The sequence below is a fragment of the Daktulosphaira vitifoliae genome, unplaced genomic scaffold (genome assembly GCF_025091365.1).
Source record: "Daktulosphaira vitifoliae isolate Bord-2020 unplaced genomic scaffold, ASM2509136v1 Scaffold_2, whole genome shotgun sequence".
Taxonomy (NCBI): Eukaryota; Metazoa; Arthropoda; class Insecta; order Hemiptera; family Phylloxeridae; genus Daktulosphaira; species Daktulosphaira vitifoliae.
Window position 1 is genome coordinate 41,170,758 of NW_026099573.1, and position 23,625 is coordinate 41,194,382.

General features: G+C 24.3%; 1 protein-coding gene and 1 long non-coding RNA gene across 2 annotated transcripts in view; both read right to left on the reverse strand.

Moving 5' to 3' along the window:
• Window positions 1-23,625, reverse strand: part of LOC126899347 (neurexin-1) — a 154,397-nt gene that overhangs the window by 78,517 nt on the left and 52,255 nt on the right. The gene's annotated exons all lie outside the window — the stretch shown is intronic.
• LOC126899380 (uncharacterized) lies at window positions 14,970-15,944 on the reverse strand. The gene is made up of 2 exons (XR_007702569.1): window positions 15,642-15,944; window positions 14,970-15,226 (listed from the first exon to the last, which is right to left on the reverse strand). It is a non-coding gene; the product is annotated as an uncharacterized LOC126899380 (long non-coding RNA).

Sequence of the window (23,625 nt, forward strand, 5' to 3'; positions counted from 1 at the left end):
AAAAAAAAATTTCGGACTTTATTTTATCTTCATGGTGAAAACAGACATTAAACTTAATAAAAAAAATACGATTTTTGTAAAAAAATTCTTTTTTATATTTTTAACTTTATAATGCTATAACTTCTCGAAAGATGTATGGATCAATATAATTCTTTTTTTTGTAGATGCATGATGTCTTTACCTATCATTTGGTATATTTTTTTTATAAATCTGACTTTTGACCTGCCTACAGGGGGGGATTCAAAATGACAACTTTTTCACAAAAAATTGACTTTTTCAACTTAAATTTTGAAAGTGTTTTTGTTTGCTGTTTTTTTCGAATCCCATTTATTGACGACTTATTTTTATCGTTTTAGCACTGTTATATATAGTTATATTTCATATTATGATTATACTAATTCCTTAAAACACATAAATGATTTAAGCTTAATTCTATTTCTAGTGTTAACACTAACTAAATAAAATATAACAGCATATTTTGTATAATATTTCAAATATAATATAATTATAAATAAAGAAATTTAAGGAGATATGAATATGATAATCGTTTCTATAATATGATTAGTAAATGATAAAATTATATTTAATAAATTAAAAGAAAAACCACTACTTAAAAAATTGGCAAAAAAAAATTGGTAGGTTATAAATCAATTTTTTGAATTTTTTCACGTTTTTGAATAATAGATACAGCAATTTTATATTGTAATACTATCAATATTTAACTTTGAGTAACTTAAGCTGTGTCACTTTGAATATTACTTATGTAATTGAAATGAAAAAGTTCACTATACGTACACGTGTTAGGCGTTTGATTATTAAATACATATTTATCTTAAATCTAACCAAACCAAACGACACGAAAGTTTTAAAATTTTTATGTGTAATATGTAGAAATAATAAAAGCAATATGTAATAATTTTTTCATAATATATTAATGAAATAAATCTAATCACTTGATTAATAATTTTTTATTGAACTTTTTTTTTATCAAATATCAATATATCACCGTGGTGATTTAAGGCTATTTTGTTTATTTATTTTTTTTTATTTTTTTTTGTAAACACTTCTAGAAATTCTAAACCTTTTAAATAAATATAAAAAAAACTCAATACATGCGGGTGTAGAGAGGGTCATTATACAGGGTGGCCCATCACTCACTGACAACTTAAATAACTTTTGATCCAGTTAATATTTTTAGCTGATTTTTTTTTAAATAATAGTTATACGTTAGGTCTATAGCTATATCTCAATAATTAATTTTTTTACATTTTATTAAATATATTAATTATTTTTAAATTTTAAATAAAATGTAAAAAAAAAATCTAAGATAGCTATTTTGTAGAGTAGAATTTAAGAAAAATTTTAGTAAAAAAATATCTTATTATTATTCAATAGTAAATATTCTGTAGCGTTTTGCAGTTTGTGAAAATTTTTATTTTCATGTATTATTTTAAGGTATTAAACATTGATATACGTATTGAGAAAAGGACAGAAGAAAACGCTATCTTTTCATGATTACTGTGTATACATATGATGATAATGTGTATACAATACAAACTTGGCATTAATATCTTGATAAGAAATTAGATAAGGCAATTATTACTTATCACTCTCATTCATCTGTCCTTTTCTCAAACATAAAACGCTTCAATAAGATTTTACTAAAAGAGAGTACTAAAGAGAGATTGATTATTTTAATATTTGTTAGTTGATTATTACTAAAATTATTATTTATCAGGAGTTAGTTGATAGAAAATATTTATTTAAAAAGCGGATAACGTTTCCTTTTACATATTTATAGAATAAACACTAAAACTTCTTAACACCTCCTAAAATATTTATAATTATCAACATTTATATCTTTATTCATTATCATTAAATAAAATTATTCTTTCTTTTTTTTTTTTGTATGAGTTATTTTTTATATGATATACTAACTAAGCATATGTCTCTACTGTTATAAGTATATGAATAGGTACTAATAATTTAAAAAAAAATGAAAAAATTATAATAAAACAAAAAATGGTCTTTTGACATCAAAGTAGTATTTTTTGTTTAACATTTATACTTACAAGAAGTAAAAGAAAAATTAAGACAAGTGTTTTTAATTTGCATCATATTACATGAACCTTTGTTAAACATATAATTTTAAATTTATGATTTTTAAAGTTGTATTTTGGGAAGATTTTCTTCATCTTCAGGAGTGAAAAAATTATTTTTTTGATATTTGAACAAAATTACTCTTAGAAAAAGTTGATAATAGAAACAAAAACAAATTCATCATATACAATACAAGCATAATAATATTAATACCATCTAAAAAATTTCATTATGAGGAGGTCTTGTAACATTTTTAAATAAATAACAATAGAATTTTTTATATTTTTTTTTAAGTCATTTTGAGAATGATTTTTTTAATAACATAAAAACGACTTCTTAAAAGTATAATTAACAATGAAATACAATATTATTGAAATAATATTAACATTTCTCACTAATATAATGTAATTGAATGTTTTTAGTAGTGCAAGTTTAATTAAAGTTTACATTAATAAAAGAACAACTATAAGGCTCAGTAATTAATACATATCCAAATAGTACGGCCGCACAAGTTATATATTTATATATAAAACTATAATTTTACGACAAAACAAAAAGAACGCAATTGTAATAATGCGAACAATTGGCTATATAAGTGTACAGATGTGAATATAATTTTACCAAGGTCGCACGAGAACCCAAAACTATGACCAAAAAACGAATTGACCAATTAAGGTGTACGTCGGAAACGGAACAGACTGCATTTAACGGTAGTATTAAGTCGGCGGAGGCCTTGTCACGGTGTCAAGGGTGGGGAAACACCCAATAACAACCGATTGCCATATTAATAGGTGGACGGCTGATATTGAGAGAGACACGGAAGAGAGCCAAGGGAGAGAGCCAACCTAAAGCGTAACGCGGTGCCATGTCATAATTTAATAATACTGAACAATGTAAATATGATAAATTTTATTTAAAAAAATAGTATTTCATCGTTAATTTTAACTTTGAAAAATTTTTTTTTTTTTACTTTTCTCAAAATTACATAAAAAAATATATGATAAATTAATAAATCATATTACAATTTAATTAAATTGTTTAATAAATATTTAAAAGAATTTATAATTAAAATAATATAAAATTTTGAAGTCTTAATTACGAATACATAGATTTTCGGGGTATTTTTACATAATTAACAATTTGGTAATTTTACTATCTCAAAATTTTGATAGATCATAAATCTATTTTCATCTAATTTAATTTTTGGAGATGTTTTTATTTATATACTAGGAAATTCGTGTGTGAGAGTAGTTTCACCTCCACTCTGGATAATTTGATATACAGAATGATCGAAATCTGGTAAGATACTTATTTTCTCAGAAACTATTGAGAATTTAAAATTTTTGTAAAAAGAAAAATTATTAAGTTTATAAAACTCTACAATAATATGAAGTTGAATAAATTTTTTTTTTATCCCTTCAGGGATAAAAATGTTTATTTATAATTTTTTTAAATAGGGACCAATATTTTTGATTTGATATTATGATAGAAAAAAAAATTACAAACAATTTTGTTTTTATAATTTTATTTATCCGACACAAACGTTTACGTTTTATAATTGTTTAAAGTTATTATATTTTTTTAAATACAAGAAGATCATTTTACCTCAATTGTCATCTTGACTAATAATTGTTTAAAGTTTACTAAAGAATAATATATAACTACTATAAAAGTATTATACATCATTTAAAGTAAAACAATTTATTTAATTATTAGGAAATCCGAGGCTATCATAATCCGTACTAAATTTGTTTAAATATTCTGTATATTCGGTTTTTATTAGCAACATTATNAAATATTCTGTATATTCAGTTTTTATTAGCAACATTATCTCATCGGCATCCATTTCATTTCTTACACTAAAACCATTTAGGCGTCTTCCCAGGTATGTCGGATAAAAAATTCCATTTTGAAGTTCATCAAACGAAATAGGAAGACAATATTGATAATAGAATTTACGAACACTATTGTGATATTCCATAAGTTCTTTTGAAATAACATCAACTTGTACATTAACTACGTCTATTCGAAATTCAAATTCCCTAATAAATTGTTCTTTATCAAATGTTTTATTGGCAGTGTAATTTTTCAGAGGTTCGATAACTTCAAATACATCAGGTATTTCGAATGATATCGCTGATGATAGTTGTCTTAAATATAACAGAGAATCGTAAATTTCAGACATCATTCTGTTTCCATTATTTAGTAAGTTAATCAAACTTTCCAAACAATCAACTGATTTATATGATTCGTCCAATCTAGAACACTGTTTTCCATAGTTAATTAAGTAATCGGTGAAACCAATAATAGATCTTGAGTATCTGCAGCTTAAGAACTGATATACATTTCGAGTTTTTTGATTGAGATTGTTTTCGTTGACTATTTGATTAATCTCTGGAATATGCGCTAAAATATCGGAAATATTGTAATGTATCACAACATCGTTTACAATTTCCCTGATTCCATGATTTGGTAAATATTCATGCCATCCATGATGAGCTAGCAATGCATTTAAATCAGAAATTTTCCTATCGTTTAACAGTTGGCCAGCCAAAGAAAGTGTAACATTGATCAATAAAAGTATTAAACACATTTTCAAAAAATATCTTATAGATAATAGTTTTATGCGAATGCTTAAAACTTATAAACAATCAAAAAATTGTCTTTTAACTAAAATTTTCATATTATACTTGGGTTATAAATAGACATTATCAAATACTTATTAGTCACCTTCGATTTCTAATTTAATATGTGAAGAAAAATCAATAAAAATCTGTTCAAATAATTTTTTTAGTATTAAATTTACTTTGTTTTGTAATGAAAAAAAATCTATACTTATTCCTTTTAGATTTATTTGAGAAACGACGCATGTCCAAAATATCAAATTAATAGAAAAAAAATCGGGATCACGGGTATTAAAATATTAATTATATGACTTTAAAAAAAAATATATTATAAAAAAAATTTAAAATTTGCCAAAAATTATCAACTTTTCGTAACAATTTACATTACTTATTATATACATTCATTTTATAGCTTAAATTAAATAAATACAAATAAAGTTTAATAAAAAATATAATTCAAAATAAAGACATTAGCATTATAAATTTATCGATAAAAATATGTACGTTTTAATTTTACTACTCTTATTTACCGATAAAAAAATATTAAAACTAAAAAATTCGTATGACATCTTAGATAATATGATATCAACCCACATAGCAATTTCGATATATCAATATTGTTAAAATATTGTTACAAAATGCTTTTTTAAATATTTTGAAGCAAATATTGTGACAATATCTCATAAATATAATAAAAATATATTCTATTGAAATATTTCCACATATTCTCATAAAATATTTTTTTAAATATTTGTTTACATATTGTGAGAATATATTAAAGAGAATAAATACAGAATATTACACTGAAAATATTTCTACAAAAGCTTAAACAATATCTTTTAAATATATACTTATAAATATTATGAAAATATATTAATTAGAATAAATATAGAATATTTAACTCAAAATGTTTGTGAAATATATTATCAATATAATTTTTTAAATATTAAAAATATATATCTTGTTGGCCAACTGAGGTAACTTAAGAGAGACAAGCCATCCCCTTGCCTTTCTTTAGTTACACCCTTGGATGTTATTGGTATCTAGTTAAAAATCCGTAATAAGTATACAACCGTTTTCTCTAATTAGGACCTATTTTAACTAAACTAATTCAATTAAGCTAAGTAAGTCAGGGACAGTAAAACACCCTTGTTATTATTTGCAGGCCTATCAAGTTAAAATTTTTTTAGTTTTATCAGAGCGTATATATATTATTTGTAGGCATTGGTTGGTGGAACTGGCCACAACCAATATCTTTATTGTATTATTTTATATTATGTAATATTATGTCATGTTTATTTTTATCTTTTATTATTATGGCAACGGTATTGATTTTATGTTTTTTTTTAAAAAATACAATTATGTTTTCATGTTAAAAGAACCAACTGGTTTTATTCTATATTTTTTTATTTCACCGTTAGCGATCATTTTTATTGTTACTATATCCTATGGGCACCTACAAATTGTCCTATGAAACTTAAAACCTTAAAAAGTACGTGTCTCAGATATCGCGAGGTGGGTTGGCTTTTTGCATTTTTTAATATATTCATATTGTTATATTGTGATATTTGCTGCCAAAGTATATTGTGAGAATATTTTAAAATATTCTAGAATATTCTGTTTATATTCTAGAAATATGTTAATATTAAAAAGAAATATTCTAGGAATTATCTAGAAAAAATTCATTGCTAAATTCTTTTTTATATTTTTAACTTCATAATTTTTTTTGGTTTTCAAATATAAGGTGGGTAGTATAAAATGTAAAAAAAAATAAAGCCACATAGTTTATACTTTAGCTATTCGTGTTACAAAAAAATGTCTTAATTCTTTTGTTGTCCTACTTAAATTTATGAACAAAATAAAGACATTTTGTTTACATGGGGCTTTAAATATATTTTACCAACAAATCTCTGGTGTTCATTACAAGAATAACCAACGATTTTCCACGGCATACTACATTGAAAATTTTTTTACAAAAGAAAACATTAAACGAACGTAGGAATCACTTCGGTACAGTAAATAATATGAATAAAAATGAAAAATCTGTCATAGCAAACAGATAGTATTTGAATATAAATAAACCCAATAAGGAAACAGAATAATCATTTACTAGAATCTTTGAAATAAATAGAAAGAAAAATATAAAATAATTTTATTTATAATAGAAATGTATTTTGGATAATAATTTTCATAATTATCTAAGGGTATTTAAGTGAACATTAGTTTTTGTTTCATTGATAAAACTTAATATTCCTTAAATATAAGGAAACTCGTATAAATAATAAATATGAACCACGTAAAATTAATTTAAAAAATGTTTTTGGTGTTATCTTTAAAAATCATACCATTTTAATGAATAGCTATATTTATTTATTCAACGGGATTGGCCCTTATTATACAAAATTATAGTTACAAAAAATGAAAAAAAAACAAAACAAAAAAATGAAAAACAGTAATATTAAAATAATAAACATTTAAACAAAAGTATATAAAATAAATGTTTTATTGAAATGGAAAGAAAAGTCTTCATTGGCATTTTTTATTAAACGTTTAATTGGCTCATTATAAATATAAGTAGAAGAACAGATAGGTATGAAGAAAGGAGTGTAATTTTTGGATTTTCTCTGGGGAACTTTAAAATTAATTAGTGCTAAAAAAGATGGAAAGTCAACTTTACCATCAAGCAAATTTTTTAAGAATTTAATACCTAGGGCTTTTCGGCGATCAGCAAGTGAGGGAAGATTAAGGTATTCGGCAATAGGTGAAGAATATCTAATACAAAACCAACAAACCGCAAAAACCTACGTTGTACTCTTTCGACCAAACAAGCGTCGTCTGCTGTATGTGGATTCCAGATGATAGCACCATACTCTAATATAGGACAAAATTAAAAAATTAGCATATCGTAAATTAAATCGATATACCAAAGTGATAACGATATCATTTATACCTAACAAGACTTGGAAACGTTAAAGAGAAGACAGCATTTGACATTTTCCTTTCCTCGACTATAATACATTTCTATTATTATCATATTAAATTGACAGATCACTATAACTTGGGACATATTGCAAAATTTTTAGCGGCAAAATCGGTCAATTTAATTAAAAGTTTATCAAGTAATTGAAATAGTATAAAAAATAAATATAAAATATAGTTAGGCGATGAATTGATCGTCATGTGTACTGAGTCGCAATTACAGTTAATTATTGAAATCATAGAACATTTTAAACGTGTAATTTGTTTGAATAATAAAATTTTTAATTATAATTTATATACATGTTTTTAACACGTAGATCTGTGACACGTAGACACATTTCTACACTAAATCTACAGTGATTTAAATATCCTCTCCATGACTATCAGAATAAAAACTACTGTAATACTTTAAAATTTTAATTTATTAATAATTTAACTAATTAGCTAATTATTTTTTTAACTAATTAATTAACTAAATACAAGTTGTTAAAAATTATGCTTTACAACATTTGTATTATCCAAATATTAAATAAAAATAACAAATGTTATACTTTATTTAATATTAGTCTAAAATTTCAACAAAACACGAAATATCTATTATGGCTTTTAGTTAAAGAAACGCAATGAAAATAACAAAATAAATAGACTATATTTTAAATATTAATTTATTTACAAACGATATATCATTTTACTATTTATTATGATTAAAATTAAGCAAGAGTCGTATTTAGAATTTATTTTAGGGGGTGATGATTAAATTTTTTTACATTAGTTAACTAGTTAGAAAAAATAAAAACTTAATTTATATATAAAAACTAAAGAAACACAAAAATTATAGTTAAAGTTATACGACTAGATTATACATATAGTGTTTTATTTTCAAAGACCTAAAGAAAACATCAGATAAAGTTTTAATTTTACTGAATAAACTATGTTTTTCATTAATTATTAAATATTCCACTTATAATATAGAAAAGTATGTTTTAAATTATTAGTATAATTATATATACACACATATATATATATATATATATATATATATTATAACTATAACAATATAATTATATGTACTCGTATAAAAATCTACATAGAAATATTAGCCGAAAATGAGATTTATATCTCACGCAATATTTTATGGTTACTATAACGGTATGGTATTTTTTCTCTTCAAAAAGCTAAAATTGAAGTAAATGTAGCATTTAGATAAAAATTCAATACTATGAATATTAGTGAAACATATTTTTCACTATTTGACAGAATATTTTAAATTTTACTACTTTTAGTTTCGATGCAAAGCTAAGAATGTATTGGTTTTACTATAATATGTTTTTTTTGTGTCTGTTACCACTTTTTCACAGCTCTCACCGAACAGATTTCTTTCAACGATACGTCAAAAGATCACAAATCCTACCTAGTCGAAGACATTATCCTCAAAAATTGAAAAAATTTCCCTCGTTCCTCGTAAATGGGGGAAATCTCCAAAAAAATTACAAATATAAAAATTGCTAATTTTCAAAATTAAAAAATTTTTTTTTACTTAAAACTGCAACTACTATTTTAAAAATGAACAAATCAATTTAATTTTTTTTTATAGATACTTAATGTCTTTACCTATCATTTGGTAATTTTTTTTATAAATCTGACCCTTTATCTGCCTACATGAGGGTTTTAAAATGACAACTTTTGCATAAAAAATTAACTTTTTCAACTTAACTTTTGTAAGTTTTCCGGACACTTTTACATATATATTAAATTAAAACTAATGCAATATACTTTATCATGAAAAAAAAAATTTCGCTTTTTATTTTGTCTTCATGGTGAAAATGGCTACCGAATGCTATTTTTGTGTGAATATTCTTGATTTTATATTTTTAACTTTATTATGCTATAACTTTTTGAAAAACGTATGGATCAATACAATTTTTTCATGAAAAGTAGTATTTATATCTCTTTTTCATTCGACATACTTTATCTTAATTAGGATATTAATAAGTAAATAGTAGATCATTTAGCTTTTGTAATAGTCTACAAATTTTTTAAAATTAAACACTATCTAAAGATTTGCATTTTGCATCGAAGCGTTTTTTATGATTGTGATTTTAATTACTGTCGGATATCATTATACCTAACTACACCACGTCACTACTGTGCCCCGACCACCCTGTGCTGGGTTTTTTTTTTAATTAAAAATATTCATTCAATAATAAATCAAATATTTAATAATAAAGTAATTATTATTCTAAATTTATTCGAAAATATTTGAAATTGTTTGAAGAATACACATTTTTAAATTATTTTTTCGAATTTTATTTTACAAAAAGTTATAAATGTTAAACAAATTATGACTAATTTAATACTGAATTTTTAATTTTAGTAAAATTACAATTGTGCAGCCAAGGAATATTATTTAGTATTTTGTATTATTTAGTTAATAATCATTAAATTATTTTGTTAAATACACAATTATTTTTATAAAGTATATTAGCTTATTCTAAAAATCTTAATGTTATCTGACTTTATTCAGGTGACGTTTAAGCATTGTGTTATTTATGTAATTAATAAATATTTCTCTAAGGCTGATTATTAGAAGAGACATAAAAATTTAAGAGTAAATTTTTTCTAAAATATTTTACATTCTCTAATTAATTGTATAGTTGTCTACTATTATTTCTATTCTTAGTAAAATAAACTAAATATTCTCATTAATAAATTAAGAAAATTATTAATAGAATTTTATAGTAATTACATAAGAATGATGGAAATTCATTAGTTCCAAATTTAACACACAAGATGTAAATTACGATTACTTGAAATTTTAATTTAATTTCATAATATAATATAACTATATTTATTTATATTTTTAGCAAATTCTTTGCATAATAATGAACTTTGAAATTTTTCAGACATAAATGCACGTACTAATAGAATGAGAAGAAAAGAGTATTTTAATATTATTTCAAATTACTCTGTCTTTTTCAAGTGCTCATCATTATCATTAGCGTTATATACCAATCTAATAGTCGTACTTTATTATCAAATTGTATAATTTAAAATTTAAGTACACAATGGTTCAAAAATATTTTTATGACTTGCAAGATTAATTTCATTTTCTATATTTTTTGCAAAATGAGTCATTTTTTCTATACAATAAGTATGAAATATTATGAATCTTATTTAAAAATTTTCAACAAATCTACATTGATTAATAGATATAAAAAATACATTATATCCCGAAATTTTCATGACCAAACTAATTTCAGTGTCAATTTTTTAAGAAATATTTAATTTAATTAAGTATTTTTTATTTTATTTTAATCATGTATTTTTATTGCTTAATTTAATTTTTAATATATTGCGTTTACATTTGGTCGTATATTTTGAATCTAGATATTTTTACCAATAACTGGGAATGCTAAAGACCTACTAGTATAATATACATATATATTCTTTGTAAATTAAGTTTTATACCATAATTAATTTAAATGATCATTATAATATTTTATGTTTGTTTTAATAATACTTTGATATCAGATAAGTTATTCATCTTCAAACTCTTAAATGATGGAGAAAAATTTAAATAAAATCCATCTAAAGATTTAGTAAAAATCTTATTAAATCTAAATTTTAGATTTCCTTGTAAGTTCACTTTTTCTTTTAAAATCACAATTTTATAGTTTTTAAAACTGAGTAAGGGACACACAATTAGTGGCAGGATCAATTGATCTATATATAAAAAGTTTTTTTTCGGAAAATGAATAAAAAAGATTCTATACACCCACAAGAAGACATTAGCAGCTCTATATTTGTATACTCGTTTTGATAATTTATCAATAGTTACGCAAATAGACTTTTTTTTTTGTAGTATTGGTTTGAATAAACAGATTAATTTGAAGTAATATAAATGTTAAACACAACTACTTGAATTAAAGATAATATGCATTGAAGCTTTTGATTTGATATAAAATATAGACAAAAAATTCAATTTTAATAACAATTTGTACATATTTCATAAAAATATTATAAAAATTGCAATAAAAGATGTTAAATAAGATAATTTTTTTTTTCTATCGCAAAAAAAATATAAAGATCATTAAAGTAACAAATCTATAGCGATTTATCTTATTAAAACCTCACATAATTACATCATAACTAAATGATACAAAATAAAATACAGACAGTGTATCCGCTACTAGCGATAGATGAATTGACAATAAAAAATAATTATTGCAAAATTAGCAATCATCCTAAAACTATTTAAACTAATAGAATCTGACCATCAGGGTCAGTCGACTATAATACGTAGCTTTATGTTTTGTGTCAATCATCAGTCTCAGTACTCGGTTGTCGCTGTCTCGGTTATTACTCTATAAAGTCAATTCTTTGTTAATTTCTTTTGACGTCTTTTCGGTGACTGCTGTACTATCCCACTTACATAAATATCTAAACAAAGTCATCATTATCTTCATATCTTCAACTCTCTTTTCACTTCCTTTGTCGTGCTTTATATTATGACACAGTATAATCTATTTATAATTCTAAACTCGTAAAAAAGAGCTTTAGTAATCCAGTGGTGCCGGAACCAGGGGGGTCAGTTGCCCCCTTTGTTAAAATACAAGAGAACAAAAGTATAATGCCCTCCCATAGAATCTGACAATAAAAAATTACAATGAATCTGGAAATTAATAAAACACTACCATACTTAATTATTTAGCTATTCAGGTTTTAGGATTAAAAAGCGTTAATGAATTTTACCAAACTTCAGTTGAATATCAAAAAACGGTAATACAATGAAGTCGTGGGACAGTATGGACGTGGCATAGTTGGGACAAGTATAGATATTTGACATTGATTAAAATTACTATCATAGGAAACGCTTCGATACAAATCTGTAGATACTGTTCTATTTTAAGAAATTTATTCCAAAAGCAAAATTAATTCCTATTTTATGATCAACTTTGCACATAGAATATAGGTTGTTGGTACAATTTTTTTTTTTAACTTATAGTACATAAAATAAGTTTTATTTCAATATATATTTAAAAAACACAGATTTTCAAAAGTTAAGTCAAAAAAGTTCTACTTTTTATACAAGTTTTCAAAGAAAAAATTTCTTAACTTTGAAGAGGCAAAATTATCAAAATTATAAATTTTTAATTAATATAAGGTAGATTCACGTAAATTTTATATTTATTGATGAACTCATTAAATAATTTTTAAATATTTTAAAAATGCAGTATTCCGGAACATTTTTAAAACTTAAGTTGAAAAAGTTCTACTTTTTATACGTATGTTTCAAGTTTTGAACGTCCCAAGGGGCGTATACAAATATACGGGGAAATTGTCCGATTTTAACAAAAAGTATGTTGAATAAAATGCGTATATTAATGTATTTAGAAACGAAAATTTGTGTTGATCAAAACATTTTTCAAAAAATTATAGCAATATAAACTTGAAAATTTAAAATTGACAATCGAAAATTTTAACACAAAAATAGTATTTTTTAACTACGACAGCCGTTTGCACGTAGAAGATAAGTTGTTGGGACAAATTTTTTTTTTTTATTTATAGTATGTGACATAAGCTTAAATTTGACATATGTTTTAAGGACACAGTATTTCCGGAATATTTTCAAAAGTTAAGTTGAAAAAGTTGACTCTTGTAAAAAAATAGTAAAATTAATATCTTCTCAGCTTCGCATCGAAGCTAATATTGTATATTATTAAGAGTAAAATTTATAAATTACCGAATTTTTTTTATATGATCACTAAAATCTACCAAAAAATAGCTTAACCCACTTTTAAACTTAGTCACAATCAAAGGGATTGAGTTTTAGTTATTAAATTTTTGCCCTCTCCCCCTCCCATGTAAAAAATAGTTTCGGCGCCTCTGTTTAATATTATAAAATTATCAAATTAATAAATAACTAGTACCCAAATATTTTCAGCAATAATACTTTCAATCAATACTTCCGAATACATATGTATCTTTTATGTATGTCTCATCAAACTAAACTTTTCAAAAAAATCTTTGTAAATTAAACTTTTGAAGCATCTAATAAAATATTTATGTTTATACTTTAAATATAAACCATTTTATGTATATATTTATGAAGTGTTTCATTATTTAAGTGACAAACCTACTATTATAATAGTGTTTTCAATGGTAAGAATTTTATTACTTTAAAAAAGTTTAAATAAAATTTGTTTTAACAGATCTAAACCTTTAATACACTTTCCAAGTAAAACTTTATAGTAATATAAACATGTAATACTAATAGTTGTATAGTGTTTGAAGATATTTAGTAATAGATGAATACATAATGTAATTTATAATGCATTACTCTTCTTGATTTATTCAGGGAATTTTAATTTGATCCCTAAACTGTATTATTGTACGACACTACGAACAATCCGATTTTTATTCTACGTCAGACATCTCAACAGGAATCTTCTAATTTATGCACATGTGTTAAAACTTTCTCAAGGTAAAAGTAAAATATATAAAAGTGTCTTTAACACTAAAAAGCAAATTTTGATGAAGATAATATATTTAAATTTGTTTTTAAGTTTTAACACAAGAGCATAATTATTAATAATCTCAGAAAATCTGATCAATTATTTATGTGGACAAATTTAACTACTATGCAAGTGAATTAATTAACAACATTGAACAATTGTTTTAAAAATATAGACAACATCAATTAACAAATATTAACTACTAATTCCAAAATTACATAATATACATATCATAGAATATTATGAACTCATTTATAGTTTATTTTATTTTATCTTGATGATTTTTTTAGATTGTTAGTTTATGTAAATCGTGTGTAGTTATTAAAACCGGTAGCATGGATTTTTTTATAAATAATTATTAAATTATCAAAACGGGTTTATATAATATTGTGTCATATATTTAGTATATGGGTTTATTTTACGCGAACAATTCTGAGATTTGAGTATGAGCTTTTTTTGATATTTTCATTATTATGAAGTGCGTTTTACAACATCATAAAACGGGTCAAGGTGTTCTTTTTAGAAAAAGATCCACTATACTGATCCGAGTACCAATAGCAATTATTGTTATTATATTTTTTGTTTAGTAAGCCATGTGGTTGTAACAAAAAGCAGAAAAAAAATCAAAATAGTGAATTCTAAAATCGCTTAAATTAATTACACTGTTGTTTTATCCTTCTATATCTTCTGAACATTTACCAAAGTTATTAGTTTTTGAATCGATTTTATTTTTTTTTTTTCGTTTTAGGCAGTTTTAATAATACTATATCATATCGTTATGGTTATAGATATTAGGCTACCAATTGTCCAGTCACGTCGCACATTGCTTAACCAGCTGTATTACCGACGTTATTGCGAATACGGTATCTGATGCACGTTCCATTGGGAGACATTACTGGGACTAGTATATCTGTATATTATTGTGGGTACCAACTAAGTAGTACCGGAGAGTGATTTATCTTTATATAAGAGTACGAGACATTTCAAAACGAGCAGAGTTCAACAAAGCTGGAATAAAACACACTAACATTATCACTGTATAAATGATAATATCTGCATAATGTACCTTTGTTATCAATAATACAACACATAAAAGTGAAACTGAATACCACTTTTTTTTTTATCATTAAACAATAATATATTGCGATTGGAAACGTGACGTTTTATTGAAGTCAAGAATAACTGAACTGTGAAAAGGATACCTTTGGTTGAGAAAACACAACTCGTTAAAAAGAAAAATGATTGAGTTTAGAGATAGTAAAGATATATCTCAGAAATTCTATTTTATACATGAGTTAATTTTTTTTTTTGTAGAAATATATATTTAATCTTATTGAGTATTCATTTTCTTTTATAAATTTTGTCATATAAATATACATTGTATATATAGTATGAAAATCATTATAGTTTAAAATATACTTACTACATTTTTAGCCTTGTTCTAATTATTAAAGTTGAGTTGAAATGTAAAATGTTAAAATGATGTGATATTAAGCTGCAATGGTAATGCGTCACGTCACGTATAATCCTATCACACTTTTTAATCAAAAGTTCTAATAATAAAAATTAGTTTAATTTTTTTTTCAGATTTTCCCTTTTTAAATACATGATATTATTATGTAAATATCAAGAAATCTTTAAGATTTTTAAAAAACTGTTGTTCAACGAAAGTTTCACTACACTATATAGAATTTTTACTAGTTCATCTGTTTATTAGATTAATAAGACAACCAGTATTTTGCTTATGCATTACGACTATAACATCATAATTCATTCCATAACATCATTATAAAAGTATAAATAATAATGATTAATTTATTTTTGTTCTCGTGGGTTTTTTAAATTTTTAGACAACATTACTAATATTTTTTAAATATTTTTACACTAAGCTATAATTCTATTGAATTAATTTCTACGCACTAGTTATTCCATATTATTTTATCTATAGTTTTTTAATTATTAAATAATTTATTACATATTTTGGATTTCTGATCACTACCAAATTTTTATGTTTTATTTTTATATAAGTTAATGTATAATTTTGAAATTTTAAAATTTATTTTAATAAAATAATATTTTAGGTTTGATGCATTGCTTGGAAGTTATTGGTTTTACTCTACAGAAAATTATTTATTGTTTCACTAGATCCGATTATTTCGATCCTACTGAGTTGAGTTTGCTAAAAAGTACGTCACAAGATCACAAAACACATCTAGTTGTAGCTATCAGTGCCATAATTTTAAAAAATTGACCTAAATCGCAGTAATAAAGGGCAATGTACCAAAAAATTAGAGTTGTTGTTTAAAGTATAATTTTGGTATTTTTAGTTATCATTTAATACTAAAATAACTTTTTGGAAACTGAACAAATTATTGCAAAATTTTTATTAACAATACATAAAACATTTAATTTACTATATACTTACTTTTTTTAAAAATCAATCATTAACCAGATATTGTGATGGCTTAAATATCATTTATAATTTTTTTTTTTTCAAATTTTTGATAACCTTGTAAAAAGCTAACCTTTTTAAACCTACATCAAATCAAAGCTAATACAATGTACTTTGAGATTAAAAAAGAAAAACCATTCGAAAGTTCGATTCTAGAACTTATCAGCCATTATGTTAATCATAATATTTTCGGTAAAATTGGCTAATTTTAAAGTGTTTTTCATAGCAACGAAAAAATATATCGTTCAAAAGTAGCTTATTTTAATGTACTATTTGATAAAAAAGGTTTTGTTGACGACTTTTATTCAGTGAGTAATGGGTATCTAAAGTTAAAAATCATGTAATTTTTTAAAAATACACATCGAAGTTTTTTACAACAGTTATTTCTATCATTGTCAAATATTAATCAAAATTAACCTAAAAAATGCCTCCACTTCACTTTTATGAATCCATACTATACATTAGTTTTTTAATTTATATTTAACCACGACCACCAATCTCAAAGAAACAAAAAAAAAAGACAGTTAAATATATTAAATTCGTAAGAAAACAATCGGATAAATCTTGTTTTCTTTTTATTTGTTCCATAAGTTAAGTAACAGCGTGATACCAAGAAAATAAAACCAATAGTTTTTTATTTGATTATCGGTAGTATCATAGAGTATAATAGCCAACGCTACTTTTTTTAAGAAATTCTAAATTATGAGGTTACAACGTACCAGCGAACAACAAAACTTTCCATAGGAAAACTTTAAACTAAAAAGTAAACTCTTATATCATAAAAAATAATGTATTTGTTGAAGGCGGTAAAAACGAATTCAGGTGTACGAAACCTGTATTTGTCGATATTAAAAGTTGCGGAAATGTTAATTAAAGTATAAGCATGAAATTGAAATCTATAAAGTTGAAAAATGTCTAAAAATGAAAATTTTGAATTAATAAGTATTTAAAATAAAATAGTAAATAATTATTTAATTATTTTTATATTTTATATTCAAAACTTCTTTTGTTTTCGAACAAATTTGAAAAAAGAAATTTCATTAAATTATTTTTGCTTCGTTTCATTTAATCTTTTAGCCTCGATAGGAAGCTGAGAAGGTATTAATTTTACCATTATATATTTATTATTATTATTTTTTGTAATGTCATTATTTTTTCTTAGCTCTCACTAAACTGATTTTTTTCAACAATACAACAAAAGATCAAAAATCATATCTAGTTGAAAATATTTCCCTCAAGAATTAAATAATTTTTCTTCGTTCCCTGTAAATTATGAAAATTCCCCAAAAATTGTATTTTTAAGGTTGATAAATTTCGATATTTTTAAACTATTTTTACTTAACTGTCATAACTCTTTCATAAATAGATGAAACAATGTGTTGAAACTTTCATGGATTGTCATATTATTTGAAACAAAACAATTTTTTTTCATATATACTATAGGTATACACCTCATTTTAGGTATATTTCTGAAAATCTGATACCTAACTATCCCATTGGGGAGGATTTAGAATTGCTATATTTTAATGAAATTTTAACCTTTTCAATTTAACTTTTGAAAATATTCCGGAAATACTCCTAGCTTCAAACATATGTTAAATTAAAGTTTATATTACATACTATAAGTTAAAAAAAAATTTAAAAGTAGTCGGGTGGCTAATATAAAAATAATCAACCTGTATACACCAATTTTAAAACTTTTTATAATTTCTCCGTAAAAATTATAATAATAAATTATGGAATATCAATTCAATTCCTACTATATTTAATTTCTATAATAAGTATTTATCCACGTATTATACTTATAAATAATAAAACTTGTAATCAGAATATAAATAAAGAAATAGAAATTCATGTTGCTTTTGTAATAATTCAACAATTTCATTTAATAATCAACAGAATCATTATATTTACATTGAAGCATTTTTTTATGATAGTGATTTTAATCACAGTGAGATATTATCTACAGTTATTTCAATTATATCGCGTCACTACTGCGTTAGGTTTATAATCAATAAAATTATAAAAAATACTTATCGTACTACATTTAATATATTTTTTATTTTATAAACCTACGAAATTTACATTTAAACTACAAATGCTTATATTGTATTATAGCGATGATTAGTCGACGTTAATATTATTTAACTTCGCCGTCAAATTTATTTATATATATTACAATGCATCATAAATTATAATTTGTTGACCATCTGTTTATGAAAACATTTACAATTCACCTTAAGTATTCAAATATGCAAGTTTTTATTGATCGCGCCAAAACTAGAAAATATGCTGATTTCCCGAGAGACATGTGAATATAAAAGGAGTAATGTTTTAGCCAATCTATTTGAGAAAGATTATCTAACTATTCAAACGCATATGGTGCTTGCAGCAGATGGCCAAAATGTTATTCCGTAGTTTCAGATATAAGATTTCACGTTCGTCGAATAAATGAAATTATGACAAAGAAATAATTATTTTTATAATAGATATATGGGCCAATAAAATTTTGTAGAATTGAAAATAGACAAATTAAATATATAATTTTATAATCATCTGACAGAATTTTTAGGCATTGGTTGGTGGCATAGGCCACAACCATTGTCACTGTTTTCATATAGTTTGAGAAATAATGTCTACTATGATTATGATTATATTATGTCACGTTATAAAAAAGGCATTGTCTTTTTTCTTTTAATTATATCTTTATGTTAAACATAGATCAATAAATAAATAGATTAAATAGATAAAAGAAATAACTAACTAGAATAATGAAAATTGAAATATAATTATAAAAAAAATACTTTAAATATTTATTCTATGGTCTTGTAGCCACGTAGGTATCTTTAACATGAGTAAGCTAATCATTTATCCAAACTTACTAACTCCATTAATTAACATCCAACTCTCAATTTTTCTTTAACCAGCTTCATAAGACTATAATTCAAGCATACAAGATTACTGGTCTTTTCTCTGTCCCTCATCACTACCTAGCACAAATCAATCTCGCCAACTATTCCCAAACATCCTTGGCTTACAAACTTCCACTCACCGGGATTCATATAGTATCTTTTTTTTGGTTAAGTCTAGGCCATAATCGTCCCCTTTTCATGCCTACAACATGTCTCTTCACCATATATTTTCTGTCCCAAACTTGACGATAAAGTTCTCTACAACTTTTCCCATTTACTTTTTGACTGTCTTACTTTAGTAATTAACCGTTCCATTTTATTAAATTGTTTACCTTACCTCAGTATCTCTTCAATTAATTGGTCCAATATTCTCAACTCAACGTTCCGCAATGTTAACACACTAATTATTTCCTTCATCCATTCAGATGGTTTTCTAATTTAACTATTTTAATTATATTTATTGTAACACTAATAATGTATTTAGTTTGTATATTTTAATTATTCTCATTACTCGTCTTATTCTTTTTATTATTACTGACTTCATATTATTTATTATAAATACTTTTCATTAAATGTTGAACCATATTAATATTATTTAGTGAAAGCTTTAGAAAAAAATATTTTGATAATTTTGACATATCTACTAGTTTACTTCAGTTACAAATTCTGCTTATTAGCCTATTTGTCTAAATGTATGATGTTAAATTTAAAAAATTAAGAAAAATTTGGATTAAGTCTTCTTCTTCTTCCTCGCCTTAATCCCAACTACTTGGGGTCGGCCACCTTTATCCTAAACTTCCATTTGACAAGATCTCCCACATCATCTACGCTTACATCAGCTGTCCTCAAATCGCATTCAATAGCTTCCCTCCATATCTTTTTTGGTCTTCCTTTACCTCTTCTTCCTTCAACATTCATTTCTATAACTGTTCTTACAGCTTCCAATTTTTCTCTACTCATAACATGACCAAACTATCTAAGTCTATTTTCTTTCATCTTATCCACGATTGACGCTACACCTATACTTCTTCTTATTGCTCGTTCCTTATTCTATCTTTTCTAGTCACTCCACTCATCCATCTAAGCATTCTCATCTCTGCTACACTCATTCTCTGCTCTACTTTCTTATCAACCGCCCAACACTCTGAACCATACATCATAGTTGGCCTTATTACAGTCTTGTAGAAGTCTCATTGGAATTCTTTTATCGCATAAGACGTCAGACTCTTTTCTTCTTTTCAACCACCCGCACTTAATTCTGTATCTTACATTCATCATACATCAATACCACCACTCTTTTGCACAAATGACCCTAAATACTTAAAACTCTCCACCTCTCCAAAAAAAATTTGGATTAAGTACTTATTGTAAATTTTCCTTACTGTGTCTATATCATTTTTCTCTAGCTATATCATTTTTCTAATGCATATTCCACCGGCAGACATATAAAGATTGTAACCAGTTATTATTTAAGAATTAGGTATATTAAGTTACAATATCAATTTAATTCTATGCGCATTGAGTAGCTAGTTTTGAGATATGCATTTTTTATAATAAACATTGCGCTGGCAACGCAGTAAAGCTTAAATTTTTATATTACAGGTTAAGACCACATCCTTTCAAATGGCTATGTTGTAGTATGCCTAATGCTTTGTATTACGTATCTTATATTTATTAATGAAAAATTTATAATCTGTATTTTATATTACTTTAAACAAACAATTAATCATCTGTCATTTCATGTACACTGTTCAACATAATTTCTTATCATTTACATATATATCAAATTATCCATTGCTAATTGTGTTATCTTAATATAATAATCATATAATGTATAATTAAAAACAATAAACTAATAATGATCACAAAAAGCACTAACAACAATATCCTTAGATTGGGGGGGTATTATCACATACTATGAAAATCACTGAAATCCTCCAAAACTCAGTTCGCATTTGTCAAATCCCAACCTGAAGCTACTTTCAGTCAGTGCCGGATCTAGGGGGAGCAAGTGGGTATCATTGCTTCGGATGACATCGGTAATAAGGCGCTATAAATAAAAAAACCTTAGTGTTGGTATAAAAAAATGTACAAATGTTTCAATTTTTTTTTCATTTAAAATATTTTAACTTGAAAATTAATATAATGTTACATATTATTTAGGAATTTATATAACTATTTTTGTCTGACGTAGATAACATCTTTAAGTTCATTCGTCAAAAGTAGATATTATCTTATTTTTGTTTCCGGGGAAAAATCGGATGATGGGATTTGGAAAAACTGTTAGTAGTAATAATAATCTACAATAATGATATGACTATGCCTCTCTAAGTTGTCTGCACTAGAACAATAGTACAGTAAGTAATCATAATTACATGAAAAAACATTTAAAATTAGGTATGACATTGTTTCTAAAATTCAAATTAATTTTAATCTCTCTATTATCTCTGTATTCATTATAATAACTTCAAAATTGGAAGAAATACACTTGATATATTGAGACCAATTGGTAAAACAATGATTAAGTAGTATTAATTATTTTATGAAATATAAATTAGAAAAATTGTGAGGTACATAATAAAAAAATCCTAGTAATCCCCTAAATTGAATAACACTGATAATTTCAAATATTTTTGAGATACTGAAATAAAAAAAATTATTTTTATATTCTTTCTAAATTTAAAACCTTATAATTTTAAGCAACAATTGTTCTTACCAAAAAAAATGCTTCATTATTTATATTAATATAATAATTATCATATTTTTTTTTAAAACAAGAATATCATTTTACCTAATTCATAATCTGCCTTATTATTTCTTGCGTTATTTTAATCTATGTTTTGTGGAAGTTTAATTAAAATAAACTAATGATTGTATACAGTTTAGTAAAGAATAATATAACTACTATAAAAGCATTATAAATCATTTAAAGTAAAAAAATTGATTTCATTTTTAGGAAATCCATGGCTATCATAAACCGTACTACATATGTTTAAAAATTCTGTGTATTCAGTTTTTATTAGCAACATTAACTCATCGGCATCCATTTCATTTCTTACACTAAAACCATTTAGGCGTCTTCCCAGGTATGTCGGATAAAAAATTCCATTTTGAAGTTCTACTTCTTCAATCGGAATAGGAAGACAATATTGATAATAGAATTTACGAACACTATTGTGATATTCCATAATTTCTTCTGAAATAACATCAATTTGTATATTAACTACGTCTATTCGAAATTGGAATTTNCAATTTGTATATTAACTACGTCTATTCGAAATTCGAATTTCCTAATAAATTGTTCTTTATCAAATGTTTTATTGGCAGTGTAATTTTTCAGAGGTTCGATAACTTCAAATACATCAGGTATTTCGAATGATATCGCTGATGATAGTTGTCTTAAATATAACAGAGAATCGTAAATTTCAGACATCATTCTGTTTCCATTATTTAGTAAGTTAATCAAACTTTCCAAACAATCAACTGATTTATATGATTCGTCCACTCTAGAGCACTGTTTTCCGTAGTTTATTATGTAATCAGTGAAAACAGTAATAGATCTTGAGTATCTGCAGCTTAAGAACTGATATACATTTCGAGTTTTTTGATTGAGATTGTTTTCGTTGACTATTTGATTAATCTCTGGAATATGCGCTAAAATATCGGAAATATTGTAATGTATCACAACATCGTTTACAATTTCCCTGATTCCAAGATTTGGTGAATATTCATGCCATCCATGATGAGCTAGCAATGCATTTAAATCAGAAATTTTCCTATCGTTTAACAGTTGGCCAGCCAAAGAAAGTGTAACATTGATCAATAAAAGTATTAAACACATTTTCAAAAATATCTTATAGATAATAGTTTTATGCGAATGCTTAAAACTTATAAACAATCTAAAAATTGTCTTTTAACTAAAATTTTCATATTATACTTTGGTTATAAATAGACATTATCAAATACTTATTAGTCACCTTCGATTTCTAATTCAATATGTGAAGAAAAATCAATAAAAATCTGTTCAAATAATTTTTTTAGTA